At 38.7% G+C, this 27,074-nt stretch overlaps 1 long non-coding RNA gene and 7 other non-coding genes across 8 annotated transcripts; 7 read left to right on the top strand and 1 right to left on the bottom strand.

Annotated features, from left to right (window-relative positions):
• The first annotated feature begins 354 nt into the window (after positions 1-354).
• LOC135719581 (small nucleolar RNA U3) lies at positions 355-569 on the top strand. Its single transcript, XR_010521210.1, has one exon. It is a non-coding gene; the product is annotated as a small nucleolar RNA U3 (small nucleolar RNA).
• A 3,355-nt stretch (positions 570-3,924) lies between these two features.
• Positions 3,925-4,138, top strand: LOC135719580 (small nucleolar RNA U3). Its single transcript, XR_010521209.1, has one exon. It is a non-coding gene; the product is annotated as a small nucleolar RNA U3 (small nucleolar RNA).
• Positions 4,139-4,872: 734 nt separating this feature from the next.
• Positions 4,873-5,086, top strand: LOC135719587 (small nucleolar RNA U3). The gene has a single exon (XR_010521216.1). It is a non-coding gene; the product is annotated as a small nucleolar RNA U3 (small nucleolar RNA).
• Positions 5,087-10,099: 5,013 nt separating this feature from the next.
• Positions 10,100-10,305, top strand: LOC135719603 (small nucleolar RNA U3). The gene has a single exon (XR_010521228.1). It is a non-coding gene; the product is annotated as a small nucleolar RNA U3 (small nucleolar RNA).
• Positions 10,306-12,042: 1,737 nt separating this feature from the next.
• Positions 12,043-16,037, bottom strand: LOC135719473 (uncharacterized). The gene is made up of 4 exons (XR_010521114.2): positions 15,528-16,037; positions 13,285-13,418; positions 13,099-13,202; positions 12,043-12,988 (listed from the first exon to the last, which is right to left on the bottom strand). It is a non-coding gene; the product is annotated as an uncharacterized lncRNA (long non-coding RNA).
• Positions 16,038-18,328: 2,291 nt separating this feature from the next.
• Positions 18,329-18,542, top strand: LOC135719585 (small nucleolar RNA U3). Its single transcript, XR_010521214.1, has one exon. It is a non-coding gene; the product is annotated as a small nucleolar RNA U3 (small nucleolar RNA).
• Positions 18,543-24,504: 5,962 nt separating this feature from the next.
• Positions 24,505-24,718, top strand: LOC135719555 (small nucleolar RNA U3). Its single transcript, XR_010521188.1, has one exon. It is a non-coding gene; the product is annotated as a small nucleolar RNA U3 (small nucleolar RNA).
• A 992-nt stretch (positions 24,719-25,710) lies between these two features.
• LOC135719594 (small nucleolar RNA U3) lies at positions 25,711-25,924 on the top strand. Its single transcript, XR_010521222.1, has one exon. It is a non-coding gene; the product is annotated as a small nucleolar RNA U3 (small nucleolar RNA).
• Positions 25,925-27,074: the final 1,150 nt, after the last annotated feature.

The following is a 27,074-nucleotide window of genomic DNA, read 5'->3' as shown; positions in this document are numbered from 1 at the left end:
TGAGCTCATGTTTAAGTAAAACTCCTATCTGAACTGGTTTGGGAAAAAAATCAAGCCTCATACAATGTAAGCAATGATGTACATCCTAATGAACAAGACTGAGGGAAGTTAGCAAGGGAAGGTCATAAAAACGAACTGGAACGCAGGGCATGAAAATCTGTCTGCAACAGCAAAATCCCTCCAAAATACAACCTGCAGGCCGTGAGACTCGAACTGGCAACCCTCTGGTTACAAGCCAGACTCTCTTACGACTAACAATTTTTTTGTCCCTCTCAGAATCATCAAGCCACAACTTACCATCACTGGGGTTCATCGTCTCTCTGAAGTTGTGTTCGATAAGCGCAGTGAGAGGTCAAGACTATGCTTTCAGGGATCATTTCTATAGTTTTAAACTAGGAAATGTGTTTCAGAAGAGTTGGGTCTCTTGAACCATGATGAAGAGTGTTGATGTGTTTCTCTGAGCATGAATCAAGGAATGGTTAGTGGTAGTTATCACAGATCATTGCTATTGATGAATGTTTTTTTACTCCTAATAGGTTTAAAGAAGAGAAATGCATGATCTGAGTGGTAGTGATGGGAGAAACAAAGCTTTCGAAGCTTTGAATCAATTGAACTAATTGCTTCAAAAATTGATTCAGTTTTTCGAAGCAGTTTGAAACACCACACACGCTGGCGACACCTGCTGGTCAAAATAGTGTAAAAGCAGATCTGTCCAAACATTTTACACTTTTTTACAAAATAATATCAAGATTTTAATAAAAATATGTTTGAAAAAATTATTTAACTAAGACATAATTAAAAGTGTATTATTTGTTTTTAGTTTTATTTAGCGCAAACAAATCATTAAAACGAACTCCCTTTTTAATGATGCACATTTTGTCATTAAATCTGTCTATAAACAAAAAGTAAATGGACAAAATGGTAGTGTTTTTAGTAAGAAGGATTAATGTTTTATATACTTTTATAGTAAAACTGACCCGAGTTCACCTACACTGTTTATTTGTGATCAACTCTCCCTAGTGGTGAATCGTCGGATTTTCGAAACGTTTCGAAACAGTCATGACGGAATGAAGCCTCTTTTGGTAAAATCACGTGACTTTGGCCAGTTTGAAACAAGCTCCGAACCAGTGATTCGAAACAAAATATTCATAAATTTTTCGAAGCCTCATGAAGCAGTGCTTCGAAAGCGACCATCACTACTGAGTGGGTTTGTTTTTTGAGGTTTAAAGAAAGAACATAATAAAGAGTACTTCATTTGTGTATACAAATATTAAAATGTATGTTTTGTCTTGTCATTTCAGAGTGCCATAGTTTTTGCCTATTTCAACAAACATACTGTTAGATTTTTGGTAGAGTACACTACTAGAAAACTATCTGAAGCACTGTGTTGCTCAAAATGTGCAACAAGGTTTCTTTTCACGTTGTCGTCTTGGTTTAGCCGCATACATAATACAACACACCACTGATGAAGTGCACATAATACAAAACACTCTATAAAGAAGCATTCCCAACCATAGGCGAAAATACATTTTCTCAAATAAATTCTGGAGCGAAATTTCAACGTTCAGGCCATTACTTCATGAATGCACGATCAACCTGCCCTTCAATTGGTTGACCTTTCTCTGTTAATATCATGTGCGCTGGGATTGGCTGGATTACTTACAAGTTGTCATTGTGTCACTCACATTAGAAGATCCTCTGGGGAAACTATCAAACAGCCTTTTATTCCAGTTCGTTTTTTATGACCTTCCCTTGCTAACTTCCCTCAGTCTTGTTTATTAGGATGTACATCATTGCTTACATTGTATGAGTGCCCACTACTGCTGGAACACTTGAAGTAGGTTCAAATGGATTGCCCTAAGCCCTCGATCACATGGACAGTGGAGACCGCCCCCTCCATCATTTGAACTGTGAAAAAGCGCGAGTTGTCACACCTTGTGAGCTGTGAGTTGTTTTATGGTAAGAAAAGTGACAAAGAGTTATCCAGAAGAATCCACTCAGATGATTCAGGGTTCAATCATATCATCCAACAATTTGTCCAGGAACCAAAAACCAGTCAGAATGTCTCAGTAAACAATTGCAGAAAGCAACAAGTGTTCTTCGACTTCAGCACTCTTCCACAGAATTTCAGTTAAAATTGTATGCGTTTTCTCCCTGCTGTTTACACATATTGGCTGTTTCTCAATGTCAAGGATGGATCCTCGGATGCCAGAATTTCGAGGATGCTATGTCATCGACATCTGTCGAAGGACTGTTCCAATGTCGAGGATCCTCGGAATTGCCACCACCGACTGAGTCCTTCGTTTGATAAATATCCCATATACAGGAAAGGATGCATATTTGTATCCTTCGCGCTCTTTGTGCTATCAAATCGACCAGAATCCTGTGCGCGCAGCGCCGAAAGCACACGTTTTTACTGACTTAATGACACAATGACGTGCACTTGCTAGCCTGTTCCATTTACGTGTTTTCCAAATTCTAAAGAGGAGCCTCGCCTAGCCTCTGAAGGAAGTGACTTGTAAGGACCAGTCCTGCCAAGGTAGTATCCTTGACATTGAGAAACAGCCAATGTGTATCCTTTGCGCTCTTCGCGCTCTCAAATCACCCACAATCCTATGCGCGCAGTGCCGAAAGCACACGTTTTTACTGACGTAATGACAAAATGACTTGCACTTGCTAGCCTGTTCCATTTACGTGTTCTCCAAATTCTAAAGAGGAGCCTCGCCTAGTCTCTGAAGGAAGTGACTTGTAAGGACCAGTCCTGCCAAGTTAGTATCCTTGACATTGCGAAACGTAGATAGGAGTTTTCCTTACTCAAACATGTTCTGAGGGCAGAAAGAATATGATTGGTTCACAAAAACGACCAGTCAAAATGCTTGTTACTTGTTTAAGCCCTCAGCGGAGCCTTCAAGGCAGCTTCTGAAGTGAAGCAGTTCTAGCTCACCATTGGTCAGATGAGTAGCGCAGATATGGTAAGATAGGAATGAGACTGTATTTGAGTTCAGCTTGAAATGTTTTGAGCATTTAAGTGACGTGTCTCTGCATTTTCACGTGTCAGTGGCACGTATTGGTTATTCAATATTTTTTCTTTTCTTTGTTGCTTGGGATTGTGGTTAGATTTTTGGTTTTCGTCAGATTTTTAAACTGTTTTCGCACAAGGATAAAGTTGGGTTTGGGTTAGAGGTTTATTTGTCAGAAATTTAAACGGCTCTTGCTTGGGGTTGGGGTTAGAGTTGGGTTAGGGTGAGGATGTCATTTTATGTAACAGAAAGTTGTTCTAACCCCAATCCCAAGCGACAATGGTAAGAAAATAGGAAAAACAATTGACTAACCAATACGTGCACTTGTTGCTTTCTGCAATTGTTTACTGAGACATTCTGACTGGTTTTTGGTTCCTGGACAAATTGTTGGATGATATGATTGAACCCTGAATCATCTGAGTGGATTCTTCTGGATAACTCTTTGTCACTTTTCTTACCATAAAACAACTCACAGCTCACAAGGTGTGACAACTCGCGCTTTGCACAGTTCAAATGATGGAGGGGGCGGTCTCCACTGTCCATGTGATCGAGGGCTTAGGGCAATCCATTTGAACCTACTTCAAGTGTTCCAGCAGTAGTGGGCACTCATACAATGTAAGCAATGATGTACATCCTAATGAACAAGACTGAGGGAAGTTAGCAAGGGAAGGTCATAAAAAACGAACTGGAATGCAGGGCATGAAAATCTGTCTGCAACAGCAAAATCCCTCCAAAATACAACCTGCAGGCTGTGAGACTCGAACTGGCAACCCTCTGGTTACAAGCCAGACTCTCTTAAGACTAACAATTTTTTTGTCCCTCTCAGAATCATCAAGCCATAACTTACCATCACTGGGGTTCATCGTCTCTCTGAAGTTGTGTTCGAAAAGCGCAATGAGATGTCAAGACTATGCTTTCAGAAATCATTTCTATAGTTTTAAACTAGGAAATGTGTTTCAGAAGAGTTGGGTTTCTTGAACCACGATGAAGAGTGTTGATGTGTTTCTCTGAGCGTGAATCAAGGAATGGTTAGTGGTAGTTATCACAGATCATTGCTATTGATGAATGTTCTTTAATCCTAATAGGTTTAAAGAAGAGAAATGCATGATCTGAGTGGGTTTGTTTTTTGAGGATTAAAGAAAGAACATAATAAAGAGTATTTCGTTTGTGTATACAAATATTAAAATGTATGGGTTTTTTTGACTTGTCATCTCAGAAGGCAATAATTTTTGCCTATTTCAACAAACATAATGCTAGATTTTTGGTAGAGTACACTACTAGAAAACTATCAGAATCACCGTGTTGCTCAAGTTGTGCAACAAGTTGTCATTGTGTTGCTCACATTACGAGATCCTCTGGGGATACTATCAAACAGGTTTGAAAATATTGTGGCATCTGTGATAGCTCGACACAGGTTCGAATCACGTTGCTGAAATATACTAAAAGACCTTTGGTGACTGCAACAAGCTCCGATTTGGTCGTTATCCGAGGGTTTTGTTGCATACCTTAGAAATCTGTCCATGACAGCAAAATCCCGCCAAAATCCAACTTGCAACCAGTTGCAACTTGAAGGCTCCGAGATTTGAATTGACAACTCTCGGATTACAAGCCCGACTCTCTTACGAATAGGCTAAGACTGCCCATGCCACCTTTGTTTCCTTAATACTATAAATAGTGTATTGTTATTAACAGATTTGCACAAATCCATTCATTAACTACAGTCCATGCTGAAAGGTTGTATAGTTTGTGTTTCTGTGCATTTTGTCCCTCTCAGAATCATCAAGCCACAACTTACCCTCATTGAGGTTCATCGTCTCTCTGAAGTTGTGTTTGGTAAATGCAGTGAGATATCAAGACTATGCTTTCAGGGATCATTTCTATAGTTTTAAACTAGGAAATGTGTTTCAAAAGAGCTGGGTTTCTTGAACCACGATGAAGAGTGTTGATGTGTTTCTCTGAGCGTGAATCAAATAATAGTTGATGATAGTTATCACCGATTATTACTATTGATGAATGTTTTTTAATCCTAATAGGTTTAGAGAACAGAAATGCATGATCTGAGTGGGTTTGTTATTTGGGGTTAAAAGAAAGAACATGATCCTGTGGGGAATGTTTTGTAAATTTGTGTTTAAGGTTTTGAGAAAATAAGTGATGGTTTCAACAATATGTTTTTTAGCAATTCAGAAAAGTGTTACGGCCATGCTTTGTATGTTTTATTATTTTATGTGGTATGTAGTTTGTATTGATTTTGGTTTATCCTTTTACCGAGGAAAACCTCTGCCCTTGTGCACCTGCGGCTCATGATGACATTTGGGGTGGAGATAAAAGGAGAGTGTGGATGTGTGAGGGGGCTAAGTTTCCTATGCTGTTTCAATCTGAACTCCAGTCGCCCGGTCGCCACTGCCACTGTCTTTAGCTCCACGTGAGCGTGGCGCACACTTGAGGGGAAGCTCTATTTGTCCCGCTGTTTGGAAAAGAGCTCCGTGTGCGTCCTGATGTTCCGCCGATGCTGAAAAGCTGTGTGTTTATTTCATTTTTCTGGCTGTTCTATGTTTTTTGTTTTGTTAGTTGTTTGTGAAAATCTTTCGTCCTCAACCTTACAAGTAGTTGCCTGCGGCACGTGAGTGCAGGGGCATTAATACATATTAAAATGGTCCTTTGACTTGCGTGTCCTTTTTATGTTGCGTGAACCCTATACCCTTACGATAAAAATTTGAGGGGTTCGTAACAAAAAGCTTTATTATTTGTGTAACCCCTTTCATTTTTATCCCAAATGAACATTTAGTAAGCACTACCTTAAAAATGGGTATTGCCCCTTTAATGCTGCGTTTACACCAACCGCGGTAGAGGCGTGAAGCGCGAGTGATTTCAATGTTAAGTCAATGTGAAGACGCGTCGACGCCCGTCAGGAGGTCCTGTGGCGTGGAAGAGGCGTTTCCGCCTCATTCGTGCGTGAAGCTCGCACGAAAGGCGCAAATTGAGCATTGTGTGTGGTACACGCGAATGGTGCTTTTTGTGCATTTTGCGGTTCACGCGAATTTGCGGCTGACGCCTGAGTTGAAAAATTTTAACTTTGGCGAAATGTTGCGCCACATTAACCAATCAGGAGCCTTATTGCTGCTGTGGTGGCAGCCCCGCCCGGAGTCACTCATTCAACCAATCCTTGATATTGTCCTATACACTGTAAAAAAAATCCGTAGTTTTTACGGTGAAATACCGGCAGCTGTGGTTACCAGAACAATTCTGTAAAAAATACAACTTAAAACCGTAAAAACAACAACACCACAGTTGTATGCATAACAGCGAACTTTTGTAAATTTTACAAATCTTACCTGTATACAGAATTTCTTTGATTTATTAACTGTTTAGAAACTCTTCTTTATTAATGGTAAAATGCAGATGTGATTGCCAGAAAACCGCCTTAAAAATATATGAACATGTAAACAACTTTTTGTATTTCATTAATTAATATATTTTTATTCATATTTTAATATATGCAGAAAACCACTATAATCCAGGTGATGGAAAAGACAGCTGCACAAAGAAACAAAGTTTGTTGTGAAATTATTACAAATTGTTTTCTAATTATTTGCCAACAACTTGAAAAGAGACAGTGCACATACACAAAGATTGTATCATACAAACAAATACAAAACAACATCAGGGTAAGTTTTCAATGGCTCAGTGTCTACATGAGTCCATTTTACAGAGTTAAAAAGTGACACTTAAATAATGACATGATGAATGAACATTAATGATGAAATAGAAAGCAGTCAAAACACAAGTACAACTGAACTACAGGCAAAATGAGACAAGATCTCCCCATAGGAGAATTAAACACAAATACAATTAACATCTATACTTATTACAAACCAGTTTGACTTATTTCTGTCATACAATTACATAATCTCTTATTGAGAATTAACAGAGGGTTAGATGATGATTTATCAAAAATGTTGTGTTTTAAGTCACCATTACGGTGATCAGTGGTTGTTTTAGTTGGGGTCTTGAGCCTCAATGGTTACTTACTTCCTTCTTCTTTTTGTCAATTGTGTTAGTGGGATACACAGAGCACTTATTGATGATGAAAGGGGTTGTAAAAACAAGTCTCGAACATTTCTTTATTGTTAAGTGGTTTGATTTATCCACATGAAAGTTGTGATTGACTGGTAGTTATAGTAAGAGAGAAATTGGTTTAATGTCTGGTGTTTGTAGGTTCTGCAAATATATCTGTTGGGCTAGAAAAAGTTTTGTAAAGTAATGGTTTTGGGACTGGTTAAAAAGGTTTTTTGACACTTCATATTCATATCAAGATTCAACCTACAAAGCTCAATAGTGGTGACCATCAAAAAACTAATTCAGATTAAGTGCAATGCATGCCAGATAAGTTTGTACTATGGTAATACCCAGCATGCATTGCGGCATGCAGCTTTCATGTTTTGGGTCACCGTTGTTGTGATTTGTATACTGATTCTTGATGTCTAGACTAACTTTGTTTAGTCACAGAATCGTCTGACATTATTTTTACTGTTTATAAGTCTAATTATTTAAATCCATTGCCACTCTGTAACATCATCCCACAAGAAAACATTTGTATGGGGAAGAGAAAAAACTTAATGTTCACATTTAGAGTTTTTTTAGAACACCTGCTTGGTAAACTTTAAGATGACTAGACCATCATTAAAATTCTACCAACATCACTTGATTTCATTTATTTCAGCTTCTTAGATCATAGCTTATGTGTATTGACACATTATTTTAACAGTCAGAGAAAGCTTAACCGAAACACCTACGAGCCAACTGCCCCATTTAAGGAAACAATGATCTCCATAATGGTGACTTCAAACAAACCAAATAAAGTCAAACTGGTTTGTATTAAGTGTGGATGTTAATGGTGTTTGTGTTTAATTCTCATCTGGTGAGATCTTGAGCGATTGAATGTGTTTATATGTTATATTTATACAGTTAATGTTCATCTAAGATTTTGTCTGTAGTTCAGTTGTACTTGTGTTTTGACTGCTCTCTATTTCATCATGTCATTATTTAAGTGTCACTTTTTAACTTTGTAAAATGGACTCATGTAGACACTGAGCCATTGAAAACTTACCCTGATGTTGTTTTGTATTTGTTTGTATGATACAATCTTTGTGTATGTTCACTGTCTATTTTCAAGTTGTTGGCAGATAATTAGAAAACAATTTGTAATAATTTCACAACAAACTTTGTTTCTTTGTGCAGCTGTCTTTTCCATCACCTAGATTAAAATGAATAAAATTATATTAGGTACTGAAATACAAAAAGTTGTTTACATGTTCATAATTTTTAAGATGGTTGTCTGGCAATCTCATCTGCATTTTACCATTAAAAAATAAGAGTTTCTAAACAGTTAATAAAGAAATTCTGTATACAGGTAAGATTTGTAAAATTTACAAAAGTTCGCTGTAATGCATCCAATTGTGGTGGTGTTGTTTTTACGGTTTTACGTTGTATTTTTTACAGAAATGTTTTGGTAACCACAGCTGCCAGTATTTCACCGTAAAAACTACGGATTTTTTTTTACAGTGTATGACACAAGTTCTTATTTCTATAGAGGAGACAGGAATAAAAAGGGCCTCGCTCGGAAGAGTGTCAGTGAGGACATTAGGCAACCTGGTAAGTTGTAATACACACTTCACTTTTGAGTCACGTGACGTTTATCGACCCGCGTCGTTTATTTTCCCCCTATAGTAAGGTTACCAAATACAAACTGGTACCTCTCTCGATAAATGCACAATCAACACTAGTCATCTTGCAAACAGACAACCGCATAGCACTTGCCCCTCCCACAAGAAGCGTTTCTTGCGGAGTTTGCCTCTGACGCGCGTCAAATTATTGCTTTTTTCGCGCGTCTACTCCGCTCTACACGCGCGAATGCACCCAAATTGTTCAAGCGGCAAACCACGCAGGGTAGATGCGATTTTGATGCCTGAAACGCGGTTGGTGTAAACTCAGCATAATTGTGGGCTTGCACAGAAAGTGCATGCATGGCTGCAAAGCAAAATGTATGGCTGTTTCTCAATGTTAAGGATACTACCTTGGCAGGACTGGTCCTTACAAGTCACTTCCTTCAGAGGCTAGGCGAGGCTCCTTTTTAGAATTTGGAAAACACGTAAATGGAACAGGCTAGCAAGTGCACGTCATTGTGTCAGTAAAAACGTGTGCTTTTGGCACTGCGCGCATAGGATTGTGGGTGATTTGAGAGTGAGTAGGATACACATATGCATCCTTTCCTGTATATGGGATATTTCTCAAATGAAGGACTCAGTCCTTGGTGGCAATTCCGAGGATCCTCGACATTGGAACAGTCCTTCGACAGATGTCGATGACGTAGCATCCTCGAAATTCTGGCATCCGAGGATCCTTCCTTGACATTGAGAAACAGCCAATATGTGTAAACAGCAGGGAGAAAATGCATACAATTTTAACTGAAATACTGTGGAAGAGTACTGAAGTCGAAGAGCACTTGTTCATTTCTGCAATTGTTTACTGAGAAATTCTGACTGGTTTTTGGTTCCTGGACAAATTGTGGGATGATATGATTGAACCCTGAATCATCTGAGTGGATTCTTCTGGATAACTCTTTGTCACTTTTCTTACCATAAAACAACACAGCTGACAAGGTGTGACAACTCGCGTTTTGCACAGTTCAAATAATGGAGGGGGCGGTCTCCACTGTCCATGTGATCGAGGGCTTAGGGCAATCCATTTGAACCTACTTCAAGTGTTCCAGCAGTAGTGGGCACTCATACAATGTAAGCAATGATGTACATCCTAATGAACAAGACTGAGGGAAGTTAGCAAGGGAAGGTCATAAAAAACGAATTGGAATGCAGGGCATGAAAATCTGTCTGCAACAGCAAAATCCCTCCAAAATACAACCTGCAGGTTGTGAGACTCGAACTGGCAACCCTCTGGTTACAAGCCAGACTCTCTTACGACTAACATTTTTTTGTCCCTCTCAGAATCATCAAGCCATAACTTACCATCACTGGGGTTCATCGTCTCTCTGAAGTTGTGTTCGATAAGCGCAGTGAGATGTCAAGACTATGCTTTCAGGAATCATTTCTATAGTTTTAAACTAGGAAATGTGTTTCAGAAGAGTTGGGTCTCTTGAACCACGATGAAAAGTGTTGATGTGTTTCTCTGAGCGTGAATCAGGGAATGGTTAGTGGTAGTTATCACAGATCATTGCTGTTGATGAATGTTGTTTACTCCTAATAGGTTTAAAGAGCACCAATTATGCTAATAAATTAGCACGTTATTGTAATATCCCATAGTACATACATGTTATTAAAACTTGAACTAATGCACTGTGAGTCTTATAAATTGCTTACATAACTCACCGATTTCTGCATGTCTGGAAAACGGTCGGATTTAGTTCCTGTCTCCGCCTCCCAAAATGTCTAGTGTATTCGGATTGGTCAGATGACTACTCAACTGTTATTGGTCAACTGCGTTCAGCGTGTGTTTGAAAGGTTACGCCCCTGACTACGCGTGGGTTTTCCGGTTCTGACTGAGAGTCACAGGCAACGTAAACAAGCGCTATATTTCTCTATAAACGATGGTGTCTGTACTGCCTTACCACTTCGAGCTCGATCCAGAGAGTTCAGACGGCCGTTACGATATAAACGATCTCCGTCAATGAACGCGATTGGATTTAACTTTTTTAGGTGTCCTTAGCTCTGCCAGAATGCTAAACGAAGACGAAAATGTGTTGCAAAGACATCCAAAAGGTAATTATAACGTACTACATTACTTTGCAAACTATATGGAAACACCAAATGTAGCACATAGAAAGTATTTTTTGAAATGATTATAAAACTATTTCACTTATTAACATTATTTTACTATAGTAAACTTTATTATAAAAGCCTGCTTACATACTATATTACTGTGCAAACTATATGGAAACACCAAATGTAGCACATAGAAAGTATTTGTTGAAATGATTATAAAACTATTTCATTTGTTAACATTATTTTACTATAGTAAACTTTATTATAAAAGACTGTTACATACTATATCACTGTGCAAACTATATGGAAACACCAAATGTAGCACAAAGAAAGTATTAATTGAAATGAATGTTCTACATTATTTTACTATGGTAAACTTTTTTATGAAAGCCTGCTTACTTATAAGTGCTATGTTTTTACTTATTAGGTTTTAAGGAGAATGCAACATGTTCCAGGGCCTCTTACCTGCGTGATTCATCATCCAGGTTTTGCACAAATTGTCTAAATCCCTACACACAGAACATTTATTGTACCGACTATAAGCCTTTGAGGTGCAGGACTAGAGTAAGTTTTATTACATTTTTAAACCAATAACACTAAAGTATCATTATAGTAACAAAGTACCCAAAAGAACAAAAGATGTAACTTTAAAGAAAATATAATAGTCAGTCAAAAGTTTTATTTATTTATTACAAATATATATTTAAATGTTAAACAATATACAAATAAACATACTTTAGTAACCATATTGTGCTCTTGTTTCAAAAATTGTTCAATTCATTTCTTACAGCTAGTGATGGTCAACCCGGATCTTTTTAAGGATTCGGGTTATTCTGAGTCACTCACTAATATGATCCGGGTTGTGCGAGTCACTCGAGTCACTTGAGTCACTTGGTCAAAATCTCCCAATTCCAATCGCTAAGTCATACTAATGCCAACCAAGCAACTCGGATCACGCGTGCAGCTACGAGTTTATGACTCCTCTGCTCACAAAAAAGGGCTTATGTGACCTGAGGAACTCGTAAAAAACATGCATGCCCGTGGTAACATTATCAATAACATAATTGTAAAAGTTTGGTGTGTTTAGTTTCATTTCATAACGACAAATATATCAACACCACATTTAGAAGATGTCAGGCTTGGTTGACTTGGACGTGAGAGGAACGTGTCCTGTTTCAGATTGACTTAAAAGATCCACGATAGGCTTCGGTTAATCTTGTGAGTGAGTCCCAGACAGAGCGCTCGCCCGCTCCTGCACGGGTCCTGTGAGTGAACCACTCACGTCACTCTGAGTGACTCAGTCAACAAGAGGAGCCGTGTACGTCCGTCGGTGGCGGATCTTTCCAGCAGCACTGCTGCAGCAGTCCTCGTATTTAAAAATGTTAAACATTTGCAGCTTCTACCCAAAACATTGTGCCAGTCAAATATTTCAACAGATTAGCCTACATGAGTCAGTGGGTTAACAACACGAGCAAGGCTTGTTTCTCCTAGCCCAGGATTCAAGCTCCATGAGTTGAGTCACTCTCTGTGTGAATCCCCGAGCCGCCGACCAACTCATTGTCGCGCGAACGCATCCCTTTGAACTCGGACTCGGAGCTGCAAGAAATAATGATCCGGAATAGCAGCTTTTGATTCACTCAGTCGACATTTGGTGATGTAAATTAACTCGTTTTTGCAAGTTATAGAACCTATGGCAGCTTATGTAGAGTTATTTGTTGTAATTCTGTTGTAAACATTTGAAGAGCTTTGTGTTTGATACAATTTCTCATTTTTAATGCAAAATCTGAGAGGACTCAACTGACTCGGGTTAATGGTCACTAAGGACTCATGGTTCTCGAGTCATTTTAGGGATCGGGTTAAATGATCCGAGTTTCGGGTGACTCGCTCATCACTACTTACAGCTATCTATTCAGATAAATGGCATATCAAAGCTTTGTCAGCTGGTGCTATTTAAGACGACACTATAAGGTTATCATCCTGTCGTGTGTTGTTCTCCAGATACGCTTGGAGCTTCCTGATCAGATCGGTCACAATTTTGGCTTTCGACGACCCCTGCACTGAAGATGGCATGCAATCACGTCCTCCTTTGAAGGTCTCTCAAACTGTGATGCCAGGTCCATTGGAATCAGGGCTTCCTTCAGCTTATCTTCAAATACCTCATCAAACACAAGCCTGATCACATCCTCCACATAACTGTAGAAATATTGCAGTCAATAAATCTTTTGTTTTGATCATTTATTTCCCTGCTTCATACATTAAGTTTTTAATTATGAATGTATTTGAAATAAAACATTACTGCTTACGGTATGTCATTTGTGTGTTTTGGGAACATAGCCTTGTACTTTCCCTCTCCTGCTTTTGTTACGGCTTGGTGACATTGTAATGGATGGCTGCAAGGTACAAATACCTGTAAAATATAAACAAGCAATTAATTTATTGTAAAAGTAAATACTACTTTATTTAACAAAGTTACTAAAATACTTAAATACCTGCACAGCATTCCAATAAATGAGAAAATCAATTTTTTTTTGCTGCAAATCTGAAATCTCAGGCTACGGACAGCAAAGGCATCCACTGATGATGGTGATGGAAACATTGTGAAACGATGCTATTGCCTGGGTTCCTATTATTATGCAGAGAAAAAAAACTTTGTCATCATCAGTTATACATCTAAGACTGGTAGTGGTTTCACTAGCTAAATACATCATATGTGTTACACAGCTTTGCTCCTCATATGCCAGTCTGACTCCTCCCACTGAGCAAAGCGTCTTAAAAAGACGTCATTTCGACGTCCAATGAGGAGCCAGAATGAAAGTTTTTATGACGTCTTTTTATGACCTGTTCTGAACATCCAAGATTGATGTCAAGGGGACCTCCACGCAAAGTAAAACTATTTAAAATGTGGCCTTTTTAAACATTATATGTGTATATATAATCTTTATATATTAATAAATGTTAAATTTTTTTGCTTATAGATAATTCCCAAATATACCAGTTCCACCTTAACTGTCTGCGTCTGCAATCTTGCTCGCTCTCTCTCTCTCTCTCTCTCTCTCTCGCTCTCTCTCTCTCAATTCAATTTCAATTTAAAGAACTTTATTGGCATGATTGTGTCACTTACAATATTGCCAAAGCATTATACATAAAACGAGAAACATACAATAACACAATATTAACAAACATTAAGGTGCAATTAAGCTCTCTCTCTCTCTCTCTCTCTCTCTCTCTCTCTCTCTTGCGCTCTCTCTACTCAATGTCATCACCATTACAAAAAGTTGTTTTAACAAAGCATTGTTTTGAAGTAGGACCATACTGACCAAACAAACCAAATTCACTCTATTTTTTGTCATTTCTACCTGCTCGTTTTTGAGAATTTACAAGATTCTGATGTTTTATGGAACATGTTTTGTCACCATCATGGTGATCAGTGTTTCCTTTAGTTGGGTAGTTTGACTCTTTTTTTATACTGTAGTGTGTGTGCTTGATGATGGTGTTTTTTAAAACACATTATTATTGCACCAAGTGTTTGTTACCAATGCAACTTACTTGTGGCTTCACATTACTTACATTGATGGTCAGAAGTGATGATATTACATAACTGAACTAACAACGCAGATAAAACATCATAAATTAAGTTTAGAAGTAAACCTCGATCTCAGTTTTGTTTGGAGCTACAATGAACATACTTCGATGCATATTGCTGCCTACTGTAACTGAAAATGAAACCTCGTGGCTGTAATCAAAAATCTAAAGTCTAGATTTTTTTGACACAGATGCAGACATCAAGAATCAGCTTATGAATCACAATGATGGTGATTTTTCTAAATGTTGCAATGCATTGCACCAGCGTATTATAAAACTCATGAGTCCAGAGATTGTCACCACTGTTGTGATTCATGGGCTGATTCTTGATGTCTGCATATGTGACAATGAAATCTGGACTGTTTTATTGTATATAAGCGCTTCCCAGTGGTGGTATGAACCTAAATAATAAGTTGGATGTGACACCTCAAATCAACTGAGAAATTGAGACAATACTACATGGTTTACAAAATGAATTTACAGACTTTACATATGTGGTATTACTCTTGGTAAACTTTGAATGAAGTTGTAAGATCCACATGTGAGTTTTGTTTATAACAAATTTTCTTTGCAGCAAATAACATGCTTTAGCAAACACTCTTACAAAGACCAAACACTACTACAAAAAGTCAAAGAGTCAAACTACCCAACTAAAGGAATCACTGATCGTCATTATGGTGACAAAACATTTTCAATAAAACGTCAGCATATACATCTCTGTTAATTAGAGAGAGAGAGAGAGAGAGAGAGAGAGAGACAGCATTTAAGGTGGAACTTTATCTATGAGCAGTGCTATGTTTTTGAACACACATTCATATATAAAGATTACATTATTTTATCAGCTTTACAAAATTTTTCTACAAAAATACACGTGATGTTTATGTTTTTTTGACTCAGAACTCATAGACCACATTTGTATAAAATGTTTTTGTATTGATTTCCCGAACCCCTTTTGGACGTCTACCTGACGTCCAAGAGGGGTCATAGTCAGACGTCCAGATACTGTACCTGATCTGTACGTTGTATAGACGTACAGATAAGGGCCTGGACCAACCGACCTAATATAGACATGATCTGCACGTCGGGGAGACGTCTCATGTTTGGTGGGGTAGTGGTTTCACTAGCTAAATACATCATATGTGTTACACACCTTTGCTCCTCATATGCCAGTCTGACTCCTTGTACTGTGTGTAATGATGTTGCATGTTTGCATACAGTGTAGAAGGATGTGTCCAGCTGCGAATCTAGGATATAGACAAATAAAACAAACATGTATTCAGTCAAAAAGACATATTATAACAATAGAGTACAACGACTATAAATCGTTAGACTATTCATTAAAACGTAAATGTATTACATATTACATGGCCCAACATTAGCAACACACATTATGTGTTTACTTCGTTTCAAAATCTAAGAAAGCTTCAAGTAAATACAACAGTAAAATACATATAACTTTAAACAAATCATCTGTACTTAGAGTTTCTTGAGTTTGATCATGAGAACAAATTTTACTGGTAACAGTTTAGCTGGCATTTGTATTTGTATTTAGCTTAGCAACTTAGCAAGTTTGTAAACATGTCTAAACCAACATCGATAAAAAAAACGATAGTCTGCATAATTCAACATACACGTGTGTAAATATGGTACGTTGTTTATGAAATACAATATTACAAAACAAGACAATTAGCTTGCAAGCTTAGCTCTACACGCACATTATGTTAATCTCCGGTTACCGGTTACGTAACGTACAGTAAAAGGCAAATAATAAACGTGAATACTTACAGCCTGTGATCCAGAAGTGCACAGTAATCCAACTTTCAAAAGGAGATGTCGCGCAAATCCAGCTTCGGTTCATGAGAAGCAGTTATTGTGAAAACTCCGTGAACAACTTCTGACTGGATTTTTCCGGAACCGTATTAAACATGATGTCCTCTGTGTAAGTCCATAAAGTGCTATTTTGCCCTCGCATCTAAAGAGACAGCGTCTACTCGAGAGATTTAATCGCTTAAACGATGAAACAAGAGTTTGCAAACAGAGTCAAAGCAGGGACTCACAACCTCCGCCATTTTAGCTCTCTTCTGACTCGGCGCTCCCCACCCTCGTCTTTGAGGGCGTACCCAAGCAAAGCAGAGAGGGCTGAACTATGATAATGTTGGTCTTATATACGTCACTAATCCCAGGAAGTAAACTGTTGCCTACAATCCGAGTGTTTTTTGTAGTCCTCGAACGTTAGAGACGATAACTCGCGTCATCGTTTTCTTTGAGGTATGTACTTTTTGAATATCGTTAGCATGTACTACTGCACACTTACACACAAAAGGATGTTTAAAAACGTGTATCCCATAATAGGTGCTCTTTAAAGAAGAGAAGTGCATGATCTGAGTGGGTTTGTTTTTTGAGGTTTAAAGAAAGAGCATAATAAAGAGTACTTCGTTTGTGTATACAAATGTTAAAATGTATGTTTTGTTTTTGTCTTGTCATTTCAGAGTGCCGTAGTTTTTGCCTATTTCAAAAAACATACTGTTAGCTTTTTGGTAGAGTACACTACTAGAAAACTATCTGAATCACTGTGTTGCTCAAATTGTGCAACAAGGTTTCTTTTCACGTTGTCGTCTTGGTTTAGCCGCATGCATAATACAACACACCACGGATGAGGTACACATAATACAAAACACTCTATAAAGAGGCGTTCCCGACCATCAGCGAAAATTCATTTTCTCAAATAAATTCTGGCGCGAAATTTCAACGTTCAGGCCATTACTTCATGAATGCAAGATCAACCTGCCCTTCAATTAGTTGACCTTTCTCTATTAATACCATCTGCGCTGGGATTGTCTGGATTACTTACAAGTTGTCATTTTGTCGCTGACATTAGGTTTGTTTGAGATGAGACAAGGATGACTTGCTGATGACACAGCTTAATGCTCATTTGCCCGGGGATGTCAGCTGATCACTTGTTAATTCTAAAAACTCTAATTCCTGAAGTAGTTTTTATATTAATTCAATTGTTCTTTACTATGACATTAATATTTTTAATGAATTCCTGTAAACTTTTGTATTGGTGTTTAATTATTTGTACTGTGAGGTGTTTATATTTCACACAACAGAAACGAATTTGTATTACCACTAGACTTAGATTTATTCATCCCAACATTTACTAAGTAACCTTTCCCAGTAACGAACAGTTCACCTTCGTTGATTCTCCTCATAAACATCTTTATGTAAATGCATTTATTGGTATTTAAGTTGCATCTATTTAATTCGTGATAAAAAATGCGAATGTGATCTCTGCCTCTGCTGACGTTTGTAGTCGACTGGACTGCGAGATTGTTGAAGTGTCTGACTTAAAGCTATTTTTTTCACTCCTCCCCTCACTGCAGCCGTCTGCTCTCGTCTGAATTTCAGGCAAGGCAAGCTGCATCTCAAACTAAACCTATTACGAGATCCTCTGGAGATACTTTCAAACAGGTTTGAAAATATTGTGGCATCTGTGATAGCTCGACACAGGTTTGAATGACGTTGCTGAAATATACTAAAAGACCTTTGGTGACTGCAACAAGCTCCGATTTGGTCGTTATCCGAGGGTTTTGTTGCATACTTTAGAAATCTGTCCATGACAGCAAAATCCCACCAAAATCCAACTTGCAACCAGTTGCAACTTGAAGGCTCCGAGATTATTTGAACTGACAACTCTCGGATTACAAGCCCGACTCTCTGACGAATAGGCTAAGACTGCCCATGCCACCTTTGTTTCCTTAATACTATAAATAGTGTATTGTTATTAACAGATTTGCACAAATCCATTCATTAACTACAGTTCATTCTGAAAGGTTGTATAGTTTGTGTTTCTGTGCATTTTGTCCCTCTCAGAATCATCAAGCCACAACTTACCGTCATTGAGGTTCATCGTCTCTCTGAAGTTGTGTTTGGTAAATGCAGTGAGATGTCAAGACTATGCTTTCAGGGATCATTTCTATAGTTTTAAACTAGGAAATGTGTTTCAAAAGAGCTGGGTTTCTTGAACCACGATGAAGAGTGTTGATGTGTTTCTCTGAGCGTGAATCAAATAATAGTTGATGATAGTTATCACCGATTATTACTATTTATGAATGTTCTTTAATCCTAATAGGTTTAAAGAAGAGAAATGCAAGATCTGAGTGGGTTTGTTATTTGGGGTTAAAAGAAAGAACAGGATCCTGTGGGGAATTTTTTGTACATTTGTGTTTAAGGTTTTGAGAAAATAAGTGATGGTTTCAACAATATGTTTTTTAGCAATTCAGAAAAGTGTTACGGCCATGCTTTGTATGTTTTATTATTTTATGTGGTATGTAGTTTGTATTGATTTTGGTTTATCCTTTTACCGAGGAGAACCTCTGCCCTTGTGCACCTGCGGCTCATGATGACGCTTGGGGTGGAGATAAAAGGAGAGTGTGGGTGTGTGAGGGGGCAAAGTTTCCTATGCTGTTTCAATCTGAACTCCAGTCGCCCGGTCGCCACTGCCACTGTGTTTAGCTCCACGTGAGCGTGGCGCACACTTGAGGGGAAGCTCTATTTGTCCCGCTGTTTGGAAAAGAGCTCCGTGTGGGTCCTGATGTTCCGCCGATGCTGAAAAGCTGTGTGTTTATTTCATTTTTCGGGCTGTTCTATGTTTTTTGTTTTGTTAGTTGTTTGTGAAAATCTTTCGTCCTCAACCTTACAAGTAGTTGCCTGCGGCACGTGAGTGCAGGGGCATTAATACATATTTAAATGGTGCTTTGACTCGCGTGCAGAGATGTTCACAAGTCTCTGAGCTCGAGTCCGAGTCAAGTCTGAAGTCTTTGACCTCGAGTCCAAGTCAAGTCTGAAGTCTTTGAGCTTGAGTCCAAGTCAAGTCTGAAGTCTCTGGGCTCGAGTCCAAGTCAAGTCTCAAGTCTCGTTGTAACAAATAAAACTCTAATAACAAAAAGAAATTATAAACATTTATAAAAAAAACAAAGTTGCACATTAAGTAAGGTCAGTGGTGTAGTCTAGATTTTTGTAGTGAGTATTCTGTGATTTTTCCCTCTCACCCTTATGACACTCGTCCCAGCGCAACGCACCACCACACTCACAGATGCATACAGTATGGATCTTCATGTAACAGAGCATTCTGAAAGTGTACTCATGAACACATAAACTGAATGTGTTATCAACATGTCAATTTATTATAAGAAAAAAAATAGAGTTCAACAGCCAATGGGTTTACAGCTGGGGAAACTGGACTGATTTTTAGACTAGTTTAGTGTTGATTAACATCTAACTCAGGGCCAAAAGCTACTCAACTGTTAATTAAAATTAAATAAACTGTTTACAATCTTCAATCCGTGGCTAACACACGCATTGAAGAAGAAAAATATCCACTCTTTCAATAGCTATTATCTGACAACTATTGATAACATTACCATGTGTAATTTAATGGTGTAAATGTTTTTAATTAATACACATTTAACCTGTTAAAGCGAACCGGGCCCGTGCGTGGTCCTGACGCGTTTTGTTTACAAACTATTATGTTTACAATACATTATACTGATGAAGAAGGTTATTAAACTTGTCATGCAATATATCATTAGAAAGGTTGGAGGGTTTAAATTTCATTTTTAAGTGCTTTTCCACGAAATAAATGCTCTAGCAAAATTAATAATACATTTTATGCAACGAGGTCATATTTAAATTTGTTCATTCATAAAATGATTTCACGCTCTTATTATGAAACTGCGCCTCCCTCATAACTTTAGACGAGCTCACACTGCTGAAATCTCATTGCTAAGCCTTCACAATATAACATCCATTCGCACTTTTAGTTCACAAACGTATTACATATGAGAAATATTGATATTTCTACGTTGTTTCCATGGGATTTTGCATCAAATAATCCTAAATCCATATTGTTATTTAACAACTGCACACGCAGCGCGATTCTACTATGGAAAAGGCATACGCGATCAGGTCAGTCAGAGTATTATGTTTAAAATGAGTCCACACACACACATTATGATAAATATTTCACATACAGCTAATAAGTTTAGTGTTTTACTGATGTTTTTGTGTGTTATTTTCGTGCACCTGTTATCTGCAGTAACTTAGACTGCTTGTCATTCTGATGCACATTCGCTATTTGCAGACATTGTTGATGTACCTAACATTATGCAAGTACTCTGAATGTATATTGTGAGGACAAAAGCTTATTATTAGTAACAGATCGCTGTCTGTGTGCTTTTCTATCGGCCATTACTGAATGAATGGTTACGCAGTTTACTCGCGATAGAGATACGTCACCGCCATTAATATGAATGCTTCTTTTATCACAACAACTGGTGAGTGCTTTAGTTTGTAAAACATGAGGTGTCCACAATGTAAATATTTTTTTTTTATTTTAAAAGCTTCATAATTACTATGTACTGTGTAGTTTACAGTTACTAGTTTATTTCAATATTTAAGTTAAAACACATTTTTGTCAAATGTGTATACAATGTTTTTATGTAATAAATAAAGTTTTGTAGATACATACTCTAGGTAATAACCACATGTAAATAATTAATTTATAAAGCTTTTTCTACTTTATTCTACATCATTATAGCAGGTGATGATTTGGAGGAGCCTAGTGGCCATTTTTTGAAATGTGCCATGGTGAAGATCAAAGCTTACAGTAACATTACTTTTTATCATATCATCTTCAAATTTAAAACATAGATTAGTCAGACATGTGGTCTTAAGTCTATGTTGTTTTTGGGTTGGTATGGCACATTTAATATGACATTATTAATTAAATAAAAACACGTTTAATTTTAATAAAACATTTTCACCACACTTCAGTGTCTATAACATTTAGCTTTTTTTACATATCTGAATTCTGATAACTGAGAAGTAAAGACACAAGTGTCTTCTTTTTAGAGATATCAAAATTGTGTCTGTAGGTCAAAGGGTTTTGGAACTACAGCTGTTTAGTGTGGGCATGTAAATTTCATGATTTGGCCTGAAAACGGCTGTCTGGCTTAACAGGTTAAGATGATCATGAATTAACTCTAATTTGCATAGTCATTGATATAAAAAGCTTATTTTTTGCATATAATACAAGCATTGTCTAAAAATGAAAATAGGCTTTTACTTTTATTATTACAAGACCATCATGTAGCCTAATATTAGACACCAAAACCAAAGTGAAGAAAATTATCTTTAATTTGCAAGTCTGAACTGAACATCAACGCAGACATGAATTTCCTCACAGAAGTTTAAGATCATATACATCTTGAACGTAGATATATAAATGAACACAGAGAAGGGAAGTTTAACACTGTGAAGCACAAGCAAACATGCAGAGCAACTGAAGGCAGCTAAAAACCATCAGGATATAATCACGGGCTTATTTTATTGCACTTGAAACCTTATCTATTAAACTGGACTGATGATTTAAATGTTGTTTACTCACATGTGCGTTGTTAACTCTCGGATTTCATGTTGAAGCACTGCTCCACTCGTTCACTTCTCCATATGGACAATTCCTGTTTGTTTACAGTGTCGCGTGAGCAGCTACACTGCAGGTTCGAGTTCATTTGGCGCTAAGCAGACCTCTTGGTGATGTCAAAGTACCGCGAGAGCGATTCAAAGCAGATTTCTCCATGTGATAACTGAAATCGCTCTCGCGGTACTTTGTTGTCACTCGCCTGTGGGTTCTTGTGGCGCCACAGCAGTCTGCTCCCCAGTCACTCTAGATCCGCTATAGTATTAATTTGATTTCATACGCCGATCGGATCGCGCAGTTCGGCAGGTACAGTATGACACAAAGTAGCGCAACTCTGGACCTGACTGGAGCCGGACTGGATACACTGAACCGCATGTGCGTACAGAAATCTGCTCACTTGAGCCCCTTTTTGCGGTTAAATTGTTTAACCATTTAAACAATTGCAAGCCTTAGAAACACGTTAATGATAAACGTACCCTATTTAAATGGCATATTAATCCGCAAATCGCATGCGAGCTGAACCGCGGATCCGTCACAGCACTACCCATAGCTTCAGATGAATGACAGCAGCAGCTGCCTGCAGGGACAGTCGACATGTATGTTCGCGGCCGCGCGCGCGGAGCAAATACGTCACGTGTTACGTCGTGGGCAGGTTGTAGGTAACGGAGGGAGCTATGACAGTGAGCTCATCAGACGTTTCCTAAAAATAAACATTGTTCACGAGTCGCGCGGCTCGAGTCCGAGTCGAGTCTGAAGTCTTTGAGGGTCGAGTCTCAAGTCGAGTCTGAAGTCACTGTGTGTGCGACTTAAGTCGCACTCGAGTCCGAGTCTCAAACTCGAGTCCCCATCTCTGCTCGCCTGTCCTTTTTATGTTGCGTGAACCCTATACCTTTACAATAAAAATGTGAGGGGTTCGTAACAAAAAGCTTTATTATTTGTGTAACCCCTTTCATTTTTATCCCAAATGAACATTTAGTAAGCACTACCTTAAAAATGGGTATTGCCCCTTTAATGCTGCGTTTACACCAACCGCGGGAGAGGCGTGAAGCGCGAGTGATTTCAATGTTAAGTCAATGTGAAGACGCGTCGACGCCCGTCAGGAGGTCCTGTGGCGTGGAAGAGGCGTTTCCGCCTCATTCGCGCGTGAAGCTCGCACGAAAGGCGCAAATTGAGCGTTGTGCGTGGTACGCGCAAATGGTGCTTTTTGTGCATTTTGCGGTTCACGCGAATTTGCGGCTGACGCCTGAGTTGAAAAATTTTAACTTTGGCGAAATTTCGCGCCACATTAACCAATCAGGAGCCTGCTTGCTGCTGTGGTGGCAGCCCCGCCCGGAGTCACTCATTCAACCAATCCTTGATATTGTCCTATACGACACAAGTTCTTATTTCTATAGAGGAGACAGGAATAAAAAGGGCCTCGCTCGGAAGAGTGTCAGTGAGGACATTAGGCAACCTGGTAAGTTGTAATACACACTTCACTTTTGAGTCACGTGGCGTTTATCGACCCGCGTCGTTTATTTTCCCCCTATAGTAAGGTTACCAAATACAAACTGGTACCTCTCTCGATAAATGCACAATCAACACTAGTCATCTTGCAAACAGACAACCGCATTGCACTTGCCCCTCCCACAAGAAGCGGAGTTTGCCTCTGACGCGCGTCAAATTATTGCTTTTTTCGCGCGTCTACTTTGGAATTTGGAAAACACGTAAATGGAACAGGCTAGCAAGTGCACGTCATTGTGTCATTAAGTCAGTAAAAACGTGTGCTTTTGGCACTCCGCGCATAGGATTGTGGGTGATTTGAGAGTGAGTAGGATACACATATGCATCCTTTCCTGTATATGGGATATTTCTCAAATTAAGGACTCAGTCCTTGGTGGCAATTCCGAGGATCCTCGACATTGGAACAGTCCTTCGACAGATGTCGATGACGTAGCATCCTCGAAATTCTGGCATCCGAGGATCCTTCCTTGACATTGAGAAACAGACAATATGTGTAAACAGCAGGGAGAAAACGCATACAATTTTAACTGAAATACTGTGGAAGAATGCTGAAGTCGAAGAGCACTTGTTGCTTTCTGCAATTGTTTACTGAGACATTCTGACTGGTTTTTGGTTCCTGGACAAATTGTTGGATGATATGATTGAACCCTGAATCATCTGAGTGGATTCTTCTGGATAACTCTTTGTCACTTTTCTTACCATAAAACAACACACAGCTGACAAGGTGTGATAACTCGCGCTTTGCACAGTTCAAATGATGGAGGGGGCAGTCTCCACTGTCCATGTGATCGAGGGCTTAGGGCAATCCATTTGAACCTACTTTAAGTGTTCCAGCAGTAGTGGGCACTCATACAATGTAAGCAATGATGTACATCCTAATGAACAAGACTGAGGGAAGTTAGCAAGGGAAGGTCATAAAAACGAACTGGAATGCAGGGCATGAAAATCTGTCTGCAACAGCAAAATCCCTCCAAAATACAACCTGCAGGTTGTGAGACTCGAACTGGCAACCCTCTGGTTACAAGCCAGACTCTCTTAAGACTAACAATTTTTTTGTCCCTCTCAGAATCATCAAGCCATAACTTACCATCACTGGGGTTCATCGTCTCTCTGAAGTTGTGTTCGAAAAGCGCAGTGAGATGTCAAGACTATGCTTTCAGGAATCATTTCTATAGTTTTAAACTAGGAAATGTGTTTCAGAAGAGTTGGGTCTCTTGAACCACGATGAAGAGTGTTGATGTGTTTCTCTGAGCGTGAATCAAGGAATGGTTAGTGGTAGTTATCACAGATCATTGCTATTGATGAATGTTCTTTAATCCTAATAGGTTTAAAGAAGAGAAATGCATGATCTGAGTGGGTTTGTTTTTTGAGGATTAAAGAAAGAACATAATAAAGAGTATTTCGTTTGTGTATACAAATATTAAAATATATGGGTTTTTTTGTCTTGTCATCTCAGAAGGCAATAATTTTTGCCTATTTCAACAAACATAATGCTAGATTTTTGGTAGAGTACACTACTAGAAAACTATCAGAATCACCGTGTTGCTCAAGTTGTGCAACAAGGTTTCTTTTCATGTTGTTGTCTTGGTTTAGCCGCATGCATAATAGAACACACAGCTGACGAGGTGCACATAATATAAAACACTCTATAAAGAGGCGTTTCCGACCATCAGCGAAAATACTTTTTCTCAAATAAATTCCGTCGCAATATTTCAACGTTCAGGCCATTACTTCATGAATAGACCATCAACCTGCCCTTCAATTGGTTGACCTTTTTCTGTTAATACCATGTGCGCTGGGATTGGCTGGATTACTTACAAGTTGTCATTGTGTTGCTCACATTACGAGATCCTCTGGGGATACTATCAAACAGGTTTGAAAATATTGTGGCATCTGTGATAGCTCGACACAGGTTCGAATCACGTTGCTGAAATATACTAAAAGACCTTTGGTGACTGCAACAAGCTCCGATTTGGTCGTTATCCGAGGGTTTTGTTGCATACCTTAGAAATCTGTCCATGACAGCAAAATTCCGCCAAAATCCAACTTGCAACCAGTTGCAACTTGAAGGCTCCGAGATTTGAACTGACAACTCTCGGATTACAAGCCCGACTCTCTTACGAATAGGCTAAGACTGCCCATGCCACCTTTGTTTCCTTAATACTATAAATAGTGTATTGTTATTAACAGATTTGCACAAATCCATTCATTAACTACAGTCCATGCTGAAAGGTTGTATAGTTTGTGTTTCTGTGCATTTTGTCCCTCTCAGAATCATCAAGCCACAACTTACCGTCATTGAGGTTCATCGTCTTTCTGAAGTTGTGTTTGGTAAATGCAGTGAGATGTCAAGACTATGCTTTCAGGGATAATTTCTATAGTTTTAAACTAGGAAATGTGTTTCAAAAGAGCTGGGTTTCTTGAACCACGATGAAGAGTGTTGATGTGTTTCTCTGAGCGTGAATAAAAAAATAGTTGATGATAGTTATCACCGATTATTACTATTGATGAATGTTTTTTAATCCTAATAGGTTTAAAGAAGAGAAATGCATGATCTGAGTGGGGTGTTATTTGGGGTTAAAAGAAAGAACATGATCCTGTGGGGAATTTTTTGTAAATTTGTGTTTAAGGTTTTGAGAAAATAAGTGATGGTTTCAACAATATGTTTTTTAGCAATTCAGAAAAGTGTTACGGCCATGCTTTGTATGTTTTATTATTTTATGTGGTATGTAGTTTGTATTGATTTTGGTTTATCCTTTTACAGAGGAGAACCTCTGCCCTTGTGCACCTGCGGCTCATGATGACGCTTGGGGTGGAGATAAAAGGAGAGTGTGGATGTGTGAGGGGGCTAAGTTTCCTATGCTGTTTCAATCTGAACTCCAGTCGCCCGGTCGCCACTGCCACTGTCTTTAGCTCCACGTGAGCGTGGTGCACACTTGAGGGGAAGCTCTATTTGTCCCGCTGTTTGGAAAAGAGCTCCGTGTGCGTCCTGATGTTCCGCCGATGCTGAAAAGCTGTGTGTTTATTTCATTTTTCTGGCTGTTCTATGTTTTTTGTTTTGTTAGTTGTTTGTGAAAATCTTTCGTCCTCAACCTTACAAGTAGTTGCCTGCGGCACGTGAGTGCAGGGGCATTAATACATATTTAAATGGTGCTTTGACTCGCGTGTCCTTTTTATGTTGCGTGAACCCTATACCCTTACGATAAAAATGTGAGGGGTTCCTAACAAAAAGCTTTATTATTTGTGTAACCCCTTTCATTTTTATCCCAAATGAACATTAAGTAAGCACTACCTTAAAAATGGGTATTGCCCCTTTAATGCTGCGTTTACACCAACCGCGGTAGAGGCGTGAAGCGCGAGTGATTTCAATGTTAAGTCAATGTGAAGACGCGTCGACGCCCGTCAGGAGGTCCTGTGGAGTGGAAGAGGCGTTTCCGCCTCATTCGCGCGTGAAGCTCGCACGAAATGCGCAAATTGAGCGTTGTGTGTGGTACACGCGAATGGTGCTTTTTGTGCATTTTGCGGATCACGCGAATTTGCGGCTGACGCCTGAGTTGAAAAATTTTAACTTTGGCGAAATTTTGCGCCACATTAACCAATCAGGAACCTGCTTGCTGCTGTGGTGGCAGCCCCGCCCGGAGTCACTCATTCAACCAATCCTTGATATTGTCCTATATGACACAAGTTCTTATTTCTATAGAGGAGACAGGAATA

This window comes from Paramisgurnus dabryanus, chromosome 14 (assembly GCF_030506205.2).
Source record: "Paramisgurnus dabryanus chromosome 14, PD_genome_1.1, whole genome shotgun sequence".
In the NCBI taxonomy this organism is placed as follows: Eukaryota; Metazoa; Chordata; class Actinopteri; order Cypriniformes; family Cobitidae; genus Paramisgurnus; species Paramisgurnus dabryanus.
Note: the sequence above shows the minus strand (reverse complement) of the source record. Positions and strands in the feature narration are given on the sequence as shown.